At 42.6% G+C, this 16,329-nt stretch overlaps 1 protein-coding gene across 2 annotated transcripts in view; it reads right to left on the bottom strand.

Moving 5' to 3' along the window:
* ripor1 (RHO family interacting cell polarization regulator 1) overlaps window positions 1-16,329 on the bottom strand; it is a 241,345-nt gene that overhangs the window by 175,231 nt on the left and 49,785 nt on the right. The window contains exon 1 of one of the 2 annotated variants that reach the window (XM_060923945.1): window positions 3,068-3,541. The exons of the other annotated variant lie outside the window; for it this stretch is intronic. The gene's annotated coding sequence lies outside the window, so the exon portion shown is untranslated. Of the gene's footprint in view, window positions 1-3,067; window positions 3,542-16,329 lie in introns of those variants that run through there. 2 annotated transcript variants of the gene reach the window in all.

Here is a 16,329-nt window from a genome sequence, read left to right as displayed (position 1 = left end):
TTTGGACTGTGGGGGAAACCGGAGCACTCGGAGGAAACCCATGCAGACACGGGGAGAACATGCAAACTCCACACAGAAAGGCCCTCGCCGGCCACTGGACTCGAACCCAGAACCTTCTTGCTGTGAGGTGACCGTGCTCACCACTTACACTACTGTGTCGCGTATAAATTACGTCACAATCTTGGATTCACTCATGCAATTTGTACTCCGAGAGCTGTATGTTGGAGAGAGTAAGATGGCAGCGCTTAAAAGAAAAACAAAATCTGTACACGGTATACAAGTACAAATATGAACAAATGAATAATCAAACATGTCTCGTATGGATATAATTTGTCAGTATAAAGGAGTTTATTTTGGGGAGGGTTTTGTTTGGCCTTAATGTTTTCATAACAGACAGACGAAGTCAAAAGATGGTTTAGACTATGCAATTACACTGGTCTTCTACGATTACTACTTGCCACACTGTGCAAGATGATCCCAATCAAATCTTGACTGTATTCCATAATAAAATGCCTTCTCCAAGTAAGGTTATGCAGTGAAGATCCTCTAATGATGGACCTGCGATTAAAGGACCCATGGCATGGTGGTTTGTTGATGCTTTAAATGGGCTTGTGGAGGTTTCCAGATGTGATATCCGCAGCCTTTCTCGAAATGAACCCTCGGCACGTAGATATAGCCTCCTGGGAGAAAGCCCCATTTCAGCGCTTTTCCCAGTGCGTCGTTTTGCTAATGAGAAGCAGGAGGCGGGGAAGGGTAGAGGGTGGGGGCGGGTCTTATCATTAATATTCATGACATGTAAACGTGTTACCTCTGATTGGCTAACAGCACTGTGACGCTACCTCTAGTGGGTCAGAACAAGCGGATGTGGGTGTCTTACTATGACGAGAGAGAAGGAACAAACCGCGAAGGGAAAAATACCGCGCGCTGACGTCATTAAGGTGCGACGCGAGGAAATAAAATAAATTCAACAAATGTTTGGGTTTTTACTGAACAAACAAACAAATAAAATGAACGAGTGACTTAAAAAAAAGAATGTGGGTGTCTTTGTAAAAACTGTTTTGATTGGCTATTATAACAGAGCATGCTGCATGCTTTTTGGTTTTGTAGCGCAGAGTACCTGGCTAACTGCAGGAAGCGGTTAGCTGCACAGCTAATGTAGCCGTTGCAAGGCTAACGTGGCACCGATTTTAAAACACGGCAAAACGACTTAACAGTTATACACTTACTTGTTCGCTGTTTGAGGCTGATGCGGCAGGGATGCTTGGTACGGACCCAGGCTTCAGTGACAGTTGATGTGCAAAACCTGCCCTGTACTGTCCCAAGTTGTGGAAACATTCATCAGGAAAATGCTTCCGACAAACATACACCGTCTTAGGTAGACTTGACGGCGTATTATTGAAGTAAATAAAATTAAGCCACTGCGTCTTCAGGGGCTCTCCCGTCGGCAGTAAAAACAGACTCTTTTCTGTGTTGTCACATCCATGTACAGCGCAATTTCCATGTTTCGCTCGCTTAGGTGACGCCATGTTGTGTCCTCTATGGTCTCCTCACTACAACTGGGCGGGCAATCCATACGGTGGGTGGGAATCCAGAGGGGGGCGTGGGGATCATCTCCCTTGCTGACGTAGGCAAGGGAAGAGTTTATCAACGCGCCGTTTTGACGCGCCATTCTCAAATGTTGGGCATAGTTTGGTTTACACATTATGAAATTTCTAGCCACTGGGGTGACTTAAGAAGGTCAGAGGAACTCATTTTAACGTTAAAAAACCTCAGAAAGTGAAAATTTCATGCCATGGGACCTTTAAAGATAACGGACTACAATCTGCTTTACGTTAATCACATTTTAGCAGCAGTCGCACGCTACACGTTCTAAGACGTCCGATTTCAACTCACAACCATATCGTTCTTTTATGATTTGCATTTTTGGGGGGCGAAAATGTTTTAGTGCAAACCCATGAAACTATTCCTTCCCACACTTCCTGTTCTCTGAGGACACAGATGGGATAAGGGAACATACTGTATGTGCTATATGTGGACCCTGGCAACTGTCAGCTAACTACAGCAACAAGGCCAGCCTTTCTTGCTCTCATGCTCTCATGTTCATTACAAGTGGAGCTGCACTAAAAAAGTGAGGACACGTTTGGCTGTTTGAGATTGAAACGTGGCTGTGAGGAAGTTCTGGACTTGTCTGGTTTCTCTTAAAGAGAGTGGGTGTAGTGTCGGAAAAGACCGCTACCACACGGAAAGGAATGTATAGCGCCCTTTCGACTGCTTTCATCACTGAAGTGTGGAAGAAAATGTAACAGAATAATAATAATAATAATAAAAAGAGCTCTTCTCATCCATGTTCCTACGTACAGAGAGACAGTAAGTAGAGGATTAGGCTGTAATGGATTAAAAGCGCCATGAAAAATGAGCAGCCAAGAAGTTTCAGCAGGGAAAAGGAGGGAAAGAAAAACAGCCGGAAAAGAAGAAAAGAGAGAGGAGAAGTAAGAGAGGAGAGTTGGATGTCTCTCAGGGTGAGAAGAGGTCTGTTAGGCTGAATGTGGCCACGTCTCGCTTCTGGCACCGCTCACTTTTCCGAGCTGACTGGATTTCTGTCTAGTGCTCAGACTGATAGCAAAGCACACGTTGTTCCCACTCGGACTCCCAGCTCCATGTTGTTAATATTAGTGGATACTCCATGTTTCTGTCACATCCATTACAAACAAACAAACAAACAACAACAACGCGTCCTTTGTCATGGCCACTGAGCTGAAGTCCTGCTCTTCTCTTCTCACCTCCAACACACACACAAGGTCTTAGCACAGATTTCACCAACTCAACCTAGAAATATTAGTGAAACACCTGCTGTTTGTGTAGATTTGTGATCTGGGATAAAGGTTAATCCCGCCAGGGAGTTTACTGCCCACATATATTTTACTAAGAGTGTTTACCAAGATATTTTTCTGCACTTGGACTGAATGAAGCTTGCCAAATCAAACCAGTTACATCATCACAGTGTATTTAATTCAGTCTAACCGATAGCTTTATTTACAAAATCAGTCAATCAATCAAAGGCACGTACATGTCTGCCGCCTGAGTCGGTACCATCGATGGGAAGGTTTAATCCAAATCAGAGGATTTTACGAAGGAAAAGAAATCCGAGCAAGATTCACAGAGGAACGTTATATCCAGTACATGTGATAAATCTCAGGGATGAGACCAGACGAGTCCTTTTCAGTGCGACTTTGTGCGCAGAGCTTCTTTATGTGTGTGTGTGTGTGTGTGTGTGTGTGTGTGTGAGGGGTGTGGACAAAGCGCGGAGAGCGGAAAAGCGTCCATCATCAGGAACCACCATACAGCAACATGCTCAGAATCCTCACAACGAAGAAGGAGAAGAAGGAAAAAAAACCAAGAGGGAAGTGGAAGCGATATGAAAACTGCAGCAAATCCAAGTCCTGTTTTCGCCACGGAGTTGTGCACGTGCAGATGGCTGTGTTCCGCTCTCTGTGGCAGCACACTGACGCGCGCACGCGCTCACACTACTGCTGTGTGATCTAAACACACAGGAGGGGGAAGGGAGGAGGATGGGAGGGACACTGGGAGCCTCGATCTCAAGTTAAACCTTCTCGAGCTGCCGCTGCTGCTCAAACAAACCACTTGTCATCTGATGACTCAAGGAGTGATCTCTTCAGCGTTAAATCTGTTCTCTAGGGGCCGAGTGTTGTGTCTGTCAAGGAAAATCTAAGCAGCTCTGGTGCAGATTCGTTGCTTAAATACGTACATGATGTTAAGGGGAAATACTGAAGCCATGGCCAGGTCAGACAGCAGAAAGACGCATGCTGCGATCGCAGGTGGACGCAGGCGTTTTTAAGCCGAAGCAACCAGTCGGAAACAGACGCAGCTAGACGCACAGAAAACCTTTTAAAAATATAAGGCCATAAGACTGCCCGCAGGTTGTTGTAAACTATTTGCAGGTGCAGTCTGCGTCTACCTGTGATGCATCACAGCCCTCTCTAAAGACTACCTGCTTCAACCTGCTCAAGCGTTGCACAACTGCCTGCCTCTACATGCGTCAACCTGCTATTTGCACCAATTGGAAGCGAATCGCAGCTGAAATACGAACAGATCATGATCCACTTGCATCAACCTTCCTCTACTAAAGACCCTCTGCAACACTCTGCCGTCATCTGCGTCGTTGTGCATCGACGCAAGACCAGTCTTGCGTCTACCTGCGATTTTGTTATCGCAGGTAGACGCAAGTAGCTGAAAACTAGTTGCAGCCTGCCGTCTGACCTGGACATCAGAGAAGCAGCTTTTTTCTCTGGTTCAAGTCCCTGGACCAGCAGGAATGGCAGCAAGGCACCTAACTCTGGGTATGTTGTATATCGCTCTGGATAAGAGCATCTGCTAAATGCCATTAATGTCTTCTTCTTTTGGCTGCTCCTATACATTCAGGGTTGCCACAGCAGATCTCATCTCATCATCTCTAGCCGCTTTATCCTGTTCTACAGGGTCGCAGGCAAGCTGGAGCCTATCCCAGCTGACTATGGACGAAAGGCGGGGTACACCCTGGACAAGTCGCCAGGTCATCACAGGGCTGACACATAGACACAGACAACCATTCACACTCACACTCACACCTACGGTCAATTTAGAGTCACCAGTTAACCTGACCTGCATGTCTTTGGACTGTGGGAGGAAACCCACGCAGACATGGGGAGAACATGCAAACTCCGCACGGAAAGGCCCTCGCCGGACACGGGGCTCGAACCTGGACCTTCTTGCTGTGAGGCGACAGCGCTAACCACTACACCACCGTGCCACCCTCACAGCAGATCTGTTCCACATATTTGATTTGGCATAGGTTTTACACTGGATGCCCTTCCTGATGCAATCTGTCCAGGCTTGGGACCGGGACTAAGTATGCACTGTCATGTACAACCCCGGCAGCAGGGTATTTTACCTAATCTGCACATATTTGAACTCCACGTAGAAAGGCTCCCATTGGTCATGAGATTCGAACCCAGAACCTTCTTGCTGTGAGGCGACAGTGCTATCTACTACACCACCATGCTGCCCCATTAATGTAATTTAATGTAATATAATGTAATTTAATTAAATTAACTTAAACAAGAGTTAAAATAGCAGAAATGTAAGAACAGAGTGAGATAGTTATGGATCACAAGGTCGGAGGTGTTCTGCATAAACCATAACCATGACTGACTTTAAAGGGCAAAAGCTGGCCATTACCATGGCAACAGCAAGCAACGCAACAATCCATTACTTATTTTTCACTGACTACTGTGTGTAATGTTGCCTCTAGCAATGTGTACTTTATACTTAGTTAAATTTTGCAGTATGGTAATGCATGATGTAGGCTATAACCAGAGGTGAACAGAAAGAGAAATGGAGAAGCAGCTTTCTGATGAAGACTACAGTGCATTGGATATTTATATATAATATTACACAGAGGGGGCGGCATGGTGGTGTAGTGGTTAGCGCTGTCGCCTCACAGCAAGAAGGTCCGGGTTCGAGCCCCGTGGCCGGCGAGGGCCTTTCTGTGCGGAGTTTGCATGTTCTCCCCGTGTCCACGTGGGTTTCCTCCGGGTGCTCCGGTTTCTCCCACAGTCCAAAGACATGCAGGTTAGGTTAACTGGTGACTCTAAATTGAGCGTAGGTGTGAATGTGAGTGTGAATGGTTGTCTGTGTCTATATGTCAGCCCTGTGATGACCTGGTGACTTGTCCAGGGTGTACCCCGTCTTTCACCCGTAGTCAGCTGGGATAGGCTCCAGCTTGCCTGCGACCCTGTAGAAGGATAAAGCGGCTAGAGATAATGAGATGAGATTACACAGAGGTACAAAGATATATAGTTATGAAGTTTATCTTCGAGTGGTGAACATATTCATGAGTGAGTGAAGCAAACAAATGATCTATTTTTTTCAACACACGAATTTAAACTTCATATCTTTGTTCCACTGTGTAATGTTCTTTATATTATATGGACACATCCACAAAAAAAATATGCAAGTTAATCAAAAGAATTTTAATTTTGAATTGGTTCGCTATTTTGACAACACGTGTCTAGTCTGCGGGAAAAAACTGGGAGTGACGTCATCGGAGTGAAATATTGGGAATTATTATACATACAGGCCACTTTTTCTATGGAATAAAAACATTTGTTCTATTCCTTTCTAGCGGGTTTACTCATAGCATGCAATATTGATATCATATCGCTTATCCTCTATGTATTATGCCACTCTGCCTAATGGAGAATGAGCATGCAATATTGTTATAATATTGCATGTGGTCAAGACAACACAACGTCACACATCCGAGCTCATGTGAATATCTAATGACAAAACTTTGCTGCTGCGCATCCGCACAATCATTTCTTTGTCCGCCGGGAGAGAGAGAAGACGGGGTTAATTCAGTGCTAGGTTTAAGCACGAAATAAATAAACTGAAAAATGAAACTAAAGACGCGCTGAACACCCAAAAGGCTACCAAAACTTCGTTATACAGGGAGTGCAGAATTATTAGGCAAATGAGTATGTTGACCACATTACCCTCTCTATGCATGTTGGCCTACTCCAAGCTGCATAGGCTTGAAAGCCTCCTACCAATAAAGCATACCAGGTGATGTGCATCTCTGTAATGAAAAGGGGTGTGGTCTAATGACATCAACACCCTATATCAGGTGTGCAAAATTATTAGGCAACTTCCTTTCCTTTGGCAAAATGGGTCAGAAGAGGGATTTGACGGACTCAGAAAAGTCAAAAATAGTGACATATATTGCAAAGGGATGGAGCACTCTTAAAATTGCCCAGCTTTTGAAGCGTGACCATCGAACAATCAAGCACTTCATTCAAAATAGTCAACAGGGTCGCAAGAAGCGCGTTGAAAAAAAAAGGCACAAACTAACTGCCCGTGAACTGAGGAAAGTCAAGCGTGAAGCTGCCAAGATGCCACTCGCCACCAGTTTTGCCATATTTCAGAGCTGCAACATCACTGGAGTGTCAAAAAGCACAAGGTGTGCAATACTCAGGAACACGGCCAAGGTAACAAAGGCTGAAAAACGACCACCACTGAACAAGACACACAAGATGAAACATCAAGACTGGGCCAAGAAGTATCACAAGACTGATTTTTCTAAGGTCTTATGGACAGATGAAATGAGAGTGAGTCTTGATGGGCCAGATGGATGGGCTCGTGGCTGGATCAGCAAAGGGCAGAGAGCTCCAGTCCGACTCAGACGCCAGCAAGGTGGAGGTGGGGTACTGGTATGGGCTGGTATCATCAAAGATGAGCTTGTGGGACCTTTTTGGGTTGAGGATGGCGTCAAGCTCAACTCCCAGTCCTATTGTCAGTTTTTGGAAGACACCTTCTTCAAGCAGTGGTACAGGAAGAAGTCAGCATCCTTCAAGAAAAACATGATTTTCATGCAGGACAATGCTCCATCACACGCATCCAAGTACTCCACAGCATGGCTGGCCAGAAAGGGTCTAAAGGAAGAAAGATTAATGACGTGGCCTCCTTGTTCACCTGATCTGAACCCCATAGAAAACCTGTGGTCCCTCATCAAATGTGAGATCTACAAGGAGGGGAAACAGTACACATCTCTGAACAGTGTCTGGGAGGCTGTGGTTGCTGCTGCACGCAATGTTGATCACAAACAGATCAAAACACTGACCGAATCCATGGATGGCAGGCTTTTGAGTGTCCTTGTAAAGAAAGGCGGCTATATTAGTCACTGATTTTTTTTTTTGTTTTTGTTTTTGAATGCCAGCAATGTATATTAGTGAATGTTGAGTTGTTATATTGGTTTCCCTGGTGAAAATAAATGAGTGAAATGGGTATATGTTTGTTTTTTGTTAAGTTGCCTAATAATTATGCACAGTTATAGTCACCTGCACACACAGATATCCTCCTAAGATAGCTAAAACTAAGAAAGCCCTACTCCAACTTCCAAAAATACTCAGCTTTGATATTTATGAGTCTTTTGGGTTCATCAAGAACATAGTTGTTTTTCAATAATAAAACTAATCCTCAAAAATACAACTTGCCTAATAATTCTGCACTCCCTGTATATTCTTCACACATATTTACAAGAGAAAAACATACCAACGGACATCGAAACACTGGAAAAGAGACACGTCGGAGATGTAAAACTTCCGCGCTAGTAAATGACTGACAGTTTGTACACAAACATGGCTGTGAGGTTTGCTTTGTTAAAAGCGGAAGATTTAAAGAGAAAGACACTCTAGACACCCGAAAGCCTACCAAAACTTCACTGGATATTCTTCACTGGATTTCTATTTACAAGAGAAAAACATACCAACGGACATGGAAAAACTGGAAAAGAGAGCAATAGCAGAAATATTGTCAAAAGTTCTACTTGGAGGTACAATACAATACAACTTTATTAATTCTCCCACAGGGTTTTTCAGAATTAATTTACAATAGTGATATCAAAAACCAAATAACTATTATAAATTACATATCAAAATCAATCAAGCAATAAACTGTGTAAAAGGATAAGTTCAGTAAAGATCTTAGAGTGACTTTTTCAGAGTCCACTAAGTTCGGCTTTGACATTCTTCTTGAATAAAGAAAGAGATGAAGACTTTTGTCTGCTCTGAAAGACAGTTCCAAGATTTAATTGCTCTATAGAAGAAGCTGCGCTGTGCTATAGATGTACGGCACCTTAAAGGAACAGTCCACCGTACTTCCATAATGAAATATGTTCTTCTCTGAATTGAGACGAGCTGATCCGTCCTGAGTGAAGGTATCAATGCGCTGTCGAAGCGCGCAGAAGGTGTTAGTACGCCTGTCATTATAGTGCGGACTTTCCATAGCATAGAAAATCCCCACGTTTCAATTTGTGTAACTGAACTTTGTTTCATGTCACTGGTCATATAAACCTATGTAAACAGGAAAAACGTGGAAGAGTTTGGTCGCATCTAACTACAGCCCCAAAAAATACCATTGGCCATGCTGAGCCTAGCTACATTGCTAACAGGAGTAACAGCGCGTCTGACTGACTGGGAGGTCGCACAAAGCTCGAAGAGGTACGGATCAGCTCGTCTCAATTCAGAGAAGAACATATTTCATTATGGAAGTACGGTGGACTGTTCCTTTAAAGCTCTTAGATCATCTTTTCTCCATGTGTTGTAGGTATGGATATAAGAACACCTTACAAGCTTTGAGCGTAGATACGCTAGTACTAAGTTATTCATGCATTTATATACCATGATATCATGTAAACATAGTAAATGTTCCATGGACAGCCAACCAAGATCCTTGAAGACTGGAGATATACAGTGGTGTTTGAAAGTTTGTGAACCCTTTAGAATTTTCTATATTTCTGCATAAATATGACCTAAAACATCATCAGATTTTCATACAAGTCCTAAAAGTAGATAAAGAGAACCCAGTTAAACAAATGAGACAAAAATATTAGACTTGGTCATTTATTTATTGAGGAAAATGATCCAATATAGGCGGCACGGTGGTGTAGTGGTTAGCGCTGTCGCCTCACAGCAAGAAGGTCCGGGTTCGAGCCCTGTGGCCGGCGAGGGCCTTTTTGTGCGGGGCTTGCATGTTCTCCCCGTGTCCGCGTGGGTTTCCTCCGGGTGCTCCGGTTTCCCCCACAGTCCAAAGACATGCAGGTTAGGTTAACTGGTGACTCTAAATTGACCGTAGGTGTGAATGTGAATGGTTGTCTGTGTCTATGTGTCAGCCCTGTGATGACCTGCCGACTTGTCCAGGGTGTACCCCGCCTTTCACCCATAGTCAGCTGGGATAGGCTCCAGCTTGCCTGCGACCCTGTAGAACAGGATAAAGCAGCTAGAGATAATGAGATGAGATGAGATGAGATGAGATGAGATGAGATGAGATGAGATGAGATGATCCAATATTACATATCTGTGAGTGGCAAAAGTATGTGAACCTCTAGGATTAGTAGTTAATTTGAAGGTGAAATTAGAGTCAAGTGTTTTCAATCAATGGGATGACAAACAGGTGTGAGTGGGCACCCTGTTTTATTTAAAGAACAGGGATCTATCAAAGTCTGATCTTCACAACACATGTTTGTGGAAGTGTATCATGGCATGAACAAAGGAGATTTCTGAGGACCTCAGAAAAAGCGTTGTTGATGCTCATCAGGCTGGGAGAGGTAACAAAACCATCTCTAAAAAGTTTGGACTCCACCAATCCACAGTCAGACAGATAGTGTACAAATGGAGGAAATTCAAGACCATTGTTACCCTCCCCAGGAGTGGTCGACCAACAAAGATCACTCCAAGAGCAAGGTGTGTAATAAATGGCAAGGTCACAAAGGACCCTAGGGTAACTTCTAAGCAACTGAAGGCCTCTCTCACATTGGCTAATGTTCATGAGTCCACCATCAGGAGAACACTGAACATCAATGGTGTGCATGGCAGGGTTGCAAGGAGAAAGCCACCGCTCTTCAAAAAGAACACTGCTGCTTGTCTGCAGTTTGCTAAAGATCACGTGGACAAGCCGGAAGGCTATTGGAAAAATGTTTTGTCGACGGATGAGACCAAAATAGAACTTTTTGGTTTAAATGAGAAGTGTTATGTTTGGAGAAAGGAAAACACTGCATTCCAGGATAAGAACCTTATCCCAACTGTGAAACATGGTGGTGGTAGTATCATGGCTTGGGCCTGTTTTGCTGCATCTGGGCCAGGACGGCTTGCCATCATTGATGGAACAATGAATTCTGAATTATACCAGTGAATTCTAAAGGAAAATGTCAGGACATCTGTTCCTGAACTGAATCTCAAGAGAAGGTGGGTCATGCAGCAAGACAATGACCCTAAGCACACAAGTCGTTCTACCAAAGAATGGTTAAAGAAGAATAAAGTTAATGTTTTGGAATGGCCAAGTCAAAGTCCTGACCTTAATCCAATCGAAATGTTGTGGAAGGACCTGAAGTGAGCAGTTCATGTGAGGAAACCCACCAACATCCCAGAGCTGAAGCTGTTCTGTATGGAGGAATGGGCTAAAATTCCTCCAAGCCGGTGTGCAGGACTGATCAACAGTTACCGGAAACATTTAGTTGCAGTTATTGCTGCACAAGGGGGTCACACCAGATACTGAAAGCAAAGGTTCACATGCTTTTGCAACTCACAGATATGTAATATTGGATCATTTTCCTCAATAAATAAACGACTAAGTATAATATTTTTGTCTCATTTTTTTAACTGGATTCTCTTTATCTACTTTTAGGACTTGTGTGAAAATCTGATGATGTTTTAGGTCATATGTATGTAGAAATATAGAAAATTCTAAAGGGTTCACAAACTTTCAAGCACCACTGTATTTTTTGGTGTCACTATACGTGCAGCAAAATTTTGCATAAGCTGTAGTTTATGAATGTTCTTCTTAAAGGTTCCAGACCAAACGGTTGAGCAATAATATATCTTGCTAAACACTAGAGAATTTAAGATTACTTGCAAAATGTCCTTGGAAAATAGTTATCAGACTCTACTTATTTGACACAGACTAGATAGCAGAGATAATACAGAGATATGATCCTTGAAGGTCAGGTTTGAGTCAATTATGACACCTAGGTCTCTTACGGAGGCAACAGGTTTTAACTCCTGACCAAGGAAAGGCACAGTAACAACTTTGGTGTTAATTGACTTACTCCAAACAGCACAAGCTTAGTCTTGTCGAGATTGATCAGTAGTTGGTTTGCGCAACACCATCTTGCCACGTGTTGAAGATCTTGGGCAACTTGACAGAGGCATGAATCAGTGTCCTTTGTCACAAACGACAGATACACTTTAGTATAGTCAACATATGACTCGATGTTACAGAACTTTACGACTTTATGGAGATCGTTAATGTAAAGTCCAAACAGCATAGGCCCTAAGATTGAGCCCTGTGGAGCCCCATGTGTTATAATAAGATGGCCTGATAATGAGGTTGCCATTTGGGTACGCTGCTCTCTATTCATTAGATAACTATTGAACCATTGTAGAGCCTTATCAGAGGTTTCTAGCTTCTGTAATTTATCAAGCAGCATTGAATGACACAAACTATCAAAAGCCTTGCTCAAATCAATGAGCACCATCGCTGTGATTTGCTTTTGATCCATGGCTTGGAAATTATGGTTGGTAACTAACAGACTCAATGTTTCAGTTGAGTGCAATCTCCTACTGCCACTCTGATATATCGTGAGGCATTCTTTCAGAGTCAGATAATCAAATTGACGCATGGCAATCCATTCAGCTACCTTAGAGAGGACTGGTAGTAAGGTGATGGGACAATTGTTCTTTGGAACTTCAAAATCTCTGTCTTTAAGATAAGGAACTACCTCACCCTTTTCCCAAGCACACGGAAAAGTGGAGCTTGAAAATGAGCAGTTAATAATGCCAGATAATGTAGGCAGGATATGCTCAAGGTAATCCTTAACTACGGAGATAGGTACCTTATCATAGCCCGGGGCCTTATTCGTTGGCATGGCCATAATCACTTTCTGTACCTCCACACAAGACACTGGTTTGAATTCAAACAAGTCTTTCTCAGCATTTTCGGTAGAATTCAAAGAAGGGGGTAGCTATCATTCAACCCGTGTGTTGCCACTAATTCTGCAGATTTAATTGCAGCATCTTTACCAACTGACATGAAAAACTTGAAGTCATTTGCCAAGGCATCAGTGTCCTTGGTGTAATGGAGACACTGGTTTAACTTTGCTGGAAGCGCACTCCGAATTGTTTTCCACATGGCACCGCTATTACCCTTGTTTGCAATCACCTGCTCGTTAAAATAATTCTGCTCTGCTTCTTTGATTGCCTCTTTCACTTTTTGTCACAATTTAATGAACGCCTCCCAATCCACCTGAGAGCCGCTCCTTTTCGCCTTCTTATGTAACCGATTTCTTGATCTTATAAGGTCCTTGATTTCAGCAGTGATGGATGGATTTGGCTTATGCTTTAGTTTGACTGATTTTATAGGCACATGACTACTAAGGCAGGTGGTAAACAAATCATTAAAGGTGTCCAATTTGTCATCAACTGATTCCATTAAGTCCGAGGTGTACCATGGGATACGAGCAATATCACAGGTGAGGAAAAGTGACGGAGACTTTTACAAGAGGACTTCATTTGTGGACTTCCCTCAGCAAAGCCATTTTGTTTTGAACAACTGCAATGTAACAATTAACTACTACCAAAAGTCACTTTGAACTTGAACTGTCTACCTGTATATAGCTTGTATATAAGTTGGGTTGTTTAGGCTTTTTGGACTTGTACCATTTTAATTGTTAGCACTTTGACTTTGTACATGTACAGTGGCTTGACAGAACATTAAATTACATTCGATCAGAATCAGCATTCAGTATTGGTAAGTTACCCCCCTGTTCTGAACTTTTTGTAAAATCTACCGTATAATTGTTCCATCGAATGTGTATGTATAATATTAAAAATAATATTGGCTGGCTTTTTTCATGGTATATCAGATATATTCCATTCAGCTACTCATCTTCGACTCGTTCAGTATCATTCTAGCTGAATGGAATATATCTGATAGACCACTCAAAGCCAGCCAATATTATTTAAATATGTCATTCAGATCCGTGATGTATTTCGTATGAAAAATACAACTTTTTCAACACGAGAAGATAAACTTCATGTCTTCAAGCCAACGTGTGATTTTCTTTTTACTATATAGACACATTCACAAACAAAAAGTACCCAAATTTATCAAAACAATTCATTAATATTCTCACAAGTGACACATAGGGAAATATGTCATGGTTGTCATCCGGATGTAATTTGTATGAAAAATACGAGTGGCGTATTTCCCAGTAAAACACTCATGTCCATATTCTATATTATAGTATGACTCTGGCATAGGAGAAATACTGAAGCGTGGACAGGCAGGAAATGGTGTCAACTTCATTTTGATTCTTTTTCTACTGCTTTTCAGCTTTACTAAAACTTATACACACACACAGATGCTCTGGTCAGGAGAGCTCTCACATCTTCGCTCTCTCCCTCCTTTTCTTTGCTCCGTCATCATTGCAACAGACACACACACACACACACACACACACATTAATTGACAACAGGAGTAATGACTTTGCCACTCACCTTCCCTGGCCCTGCCCTCGATTCACAAACCAATGCTTGACCATGCCCCCACTGCCACATATATGCATAGCTCCCTCCATCTTGAGCTTCTTGCTCAAAGAAATAGAAGATTACAAAATAAGGTATACAAATAACTCCGTCTATAGCTAAGTAAATTTTTACCCATCTAAATATATAGCTATCTAAGTACAGTAAACAACATCAATGACAAGACAAAGACAGGTGCAAAGTGGTACTGTGCATTTGTGTGCAAGTGTTCATTTTAGTGCAAAAGGGCTGTTTCACAATCAGGGTATACTTTTTGGGTCCTCAATAGTCCAAAAATCAAACCTCAGATTTTTGTGTTTCTCTGCTGTCAAAATTTACCTTTTGAGATGGAAATTAATTGTGCAGAATTTCGGAGCTACAGGTCATGTTACTTGTGCATATTTGTAAAATTGACCCACTTTTTTATGGTCCATGAGAGTAAAGTATACAAAGTGAAACACCTGTTGTGATTTTAAGTACAAATTTTCAAGGTAACTGTAAAAACAACTGAAGTGCTGATGATCCTTGTGGTTTTCCGGAGAGGACACTTTTTGACAGTCTCACATTTCAACCACATGTGAAGCTCTGCTGCAAATGTGTCTCACATCTGTTTCAAGTCCTGTTTTTTTTTTATTGTGCGACAACAGAGTCTTCTGTTTCAAAAGAGACAAATATTTTCTTAAAAATTAATTTACCACCTCATATGATGAGTGTTTTCCGGAGAGGATGTTTCTGACGGACAAAGGATACTGTCAGAGACACTTAGTTTACAAAAACATTTAACTTCCGCTTAGATATCTTTCTACTGTGAATGCAAGTATACGTCCCAAAGTAAAACCTAGTTAGTGGTAAAAAATGCAATTCTGAATTTAACCAGAATAATCTAAATGTAAGGATTTAAGTAGAATTAAATGAAATGACCACAAGGTCAAAACTGAGCCCACATTTGACTCTTACAAATATATTTATCAGAACATACAGTATAAGAGACATTACTGCTGTAAGAAAAAAGGTAGGGCTGGTGTGTCCCTGTTAAATAAGCTTTAAGAAACTCCAGCATATATATACACTGGACCTCGTTGCAGGAGTTAGTTTGTGTTGTTCAAAAAAAAACAACCATGATTGTGAAACAGCCCAAAAATGCAAGAGATTGCAGTTCAATTTCAAGAATTCAAGTTTTACCAGATTATCAGCAACAAGACAAGACAGGTGCAAAGTACCTGTGCAATTGTGCATGTGTGTGTGCAAATGGGCAGTGTTGTGCAAAAGGATGAGAAATGATAAGAATCTGTAGTTTCAATTTGAACTGTTCGACTACTGTCAGTTATTTGGGGGTAACAGTGATTTGAGGACTCTGACTGCCTGGGGGAAGAAGCTGTTGCAGTGTCTCTCTCGTAGTGATGGTTCGGATGCTTTGGTACCTTCTGCCAAACAGCAGGAGGGAGAAAAGTGCATGTGATGGGTGGGACTTGTTCTGCATAGACTTGTTGGCATGGTGGACGATGTGCTTCTTATAGAGTTGGGAGATGGGTGGAAGATGGACCCCAGTGATCCTCTCTGCCATCCTCACTATCCGCTGCAGGGACTTTTGTTCAGCGACGTTGCAGTTCCTGAACCAGAAAGAGATATAACAGCAAAGAACACTCTCAATGGTCCATCGGTAGAAGGATGGGAGTAGGGAGGCTGGACTTCTTTAGCTTTTGCAGAAAGTGTAGATGCTGTTGAGCTTTCTTGGTGATGGCGGTGGTGTTCAGGGTCCAGGAGAGGTTGTCTTCCATGTGCACTCCCAGGAACTTCACACGGCTGACTGTTTCAACAGTAGAGCTGTTGATGTGCACTGGGGACATCAACAACCCTCTCTTTAGTCTTCTTGACAATTAAGAGTCAGGTTGTCGTCCTGACACCATTCCACCAGGTGTTTGACCTCTGCTCTGTATGCATACTCAGTGTTGTTACTGACGAGACCCACTACTGTTGTCTATCCATTCATGCATCCATCCATTATCCGTAACCACTTATCCTGTGCAGGGTTGTGGGCAAGCTGGAGCCTATCCCAGCTGACTACGGGTGAGAGGCAGGGTACACCCTGCACAAGTTGCCAGATCATCGCAGGGCTGATACACAGAGATAAACAACCATTCACATTCACATTCACACCTACGGTCAATTTAGAGCCACCAGTTAACCTAACCTGCAT

The sequence above is a fragment of the Neoarius graeffei genome, chromosome 6, assembly GCF_027579695.1.
Source record: "Neoarius graeffei isolate fNeoGra1 chromosome 6, fNeoGra1.pri, whole genome shotgun sequence".
Lineage (NCBI taxonomy): Eukaryota > Metazoa > Chordata > Actinopteri > Siluriformes > Ariidae > Neoarius > Neoarius graeffei.
This window is presented reverse-complemented; position numbering and strand designations above follow the sequence as displayed.